The sequence below is a fragment of the Alosa sapidissima genome, chromosome 17 (assembly GCF_018492685.1).
Source record: "Alosa sapidissima isolate fAloSap1 chromosome 17, fAloSap1.pri, whole genome shotgun sequence".
In the NCBI taxonomy this organism is placed as follows: Eukaryota; Metazoa; Chordata; class Actinopteri; order Clupeiformes; family Clupeidae; genus Alosa; species Alosa sapidissima.
In genome coordinates this window covers 20,222,330-20,224,182 of record NC_055973.1, presented here as the reverse complement: position 1 = coordinate 20,224,182, position 1,853 = coordinate 20,222,330, and positions in this window count along the sequence as shown.

Here is a 1,853-nt window from a genome sequence, read left to right as displayed (position 1 = left end):
TATCTGATGAGGTAGAGCTCTTTAGTGGTATGTGAGTGTGTGTGTCTGGTGAGATAGAGCTCTTTAGTGGTGTGTGAGTGTGTGTGTGTGTGTCTGATGAGCAAGGCTTTGAACCAGTTCACGGAACGAAAACAAAAACTTTACATTTTTTATGTTCCGGAACTGAATTGTTTATCTAAAATAATGGTAACCGGTTAATACCGTTATTTTTTTTCTGTTCTTTGACGAGATTTCTATGCAATATGACTTGGTGAGGTTCACTTCTGGTCATTCACTCATCTGGAGAAATATAATAAAAGAAATATAGAAGGCCGCCAGCAGGTAGCCTAATCAAGATTGTATGCCCAAGCTCTAGCCTGTCTCTCAAGTTCAATCATAAGAGGTAAATATTGTTCCAAACATCTCACAAATGTTTGGTTTTAAATATGAATTCTATCTATTTAGATAGGCTACGAATTTCCAATGCATTGTTGTAAAAATGTGCTGGGTCAAGCTAACAAAAATATAGCAAAATAAAGTTGGACAGCTTGCATTGACAGTACCTGGCTATTGCCCAGCATAGTTCATGGGTCGGCAACAGGCGGCCCGCGGGCCAAAGCTGGCCCACCAGCAATATTATTTGGCCCGCCAGATTATTCTTGTAGTCCAATTTTCTTTAAATCATTTACAAATAGCCTATTTACCAATCAGACCATGTGTGTTTGAACAAAAATGAGAAAGAACACCAGACGCACTATGATCCGGTCCTTTGATCCCTGATCCTCTGCCAGCATGTTGCGCTTTCGTGCCTCTGTCAGGATTGGATAGGCCACCTTGAAGGTGCCGCCAAAGATCCTTGATTACTAGCAAGATAGAGCAACATAATTCGTTACTATGGGAGCAAAACGGGACAGTTCCGGTCTGCATAAGTGGGAGTGTCACCCTACGTCACTAAATAAACTTTCTCTCTTAATAAGCAATAACAACAGATAAACATAATTGTGTTCACAGTATTATTGTCCATAATCATGTATGATACCAATGAATCATTCTTAAGGAAATTATATGAATAATTTAATTAGTCATGTGAACCGAGCTAGCTAGCTAGCTAACGCTAGCTTAAAATGCTATACAAGTGGATGGTAGTAGCTATGGCAATACAGCTATGCGCTAACAAGTGACTAGTAGTTGAAGGACTTCGCTTGTGGTGACTTTTTGTAAAGTTTCCTGATAAGATATTCTGTAGTTGTACTAAAAAGATGTTCTGTACATTAGGATATGTTTAAAATCCATGGGGTGAAACAAAGAGCAGGGGTAATTATAGCTAAGGTATGCACAAGCTTGGGGGCCAGACGTTTACCTATCAGGATATGAATGCATAGGAGAGATTGAACATCCCTAGCAGTTGTTTAGCCAGGGTCAAAGGTCCTTTGTAGAAATAGAATAAATACCTAGGCACATATGTATTACCAAAAGAGGTAAGGAGGACATAGGAGCTCTGTTCTATTCTGAGTTCACACAAACAAGTGACGACATGAGAAGGTATAAGAACCATGTACAGAAAGTCAGAAGCAGCTGGCTTCATGAACCTATGCTCTGTGTTGGATTAAAGCTACACCTGCAGTATTCTATTGTTTTGTCACAATTCTTCTGAGTTTGAATCAGTTAATTATTATTTGACACCACACGCTTAAACTTAATATACTGTTGCAAATTCGCTTGAGTATAAACTATCCACTTTAACTAATGTCAGTAGTGTTATTCAGCTAGTTGTCATTTCAAAGAAATTACACTTCTCCGTTTAAAATGTTACCTTAGCTAAGAGGATAGCTAGCATGCTAACAACCGGACAGTAACTGGCAGCAGCATGGTCT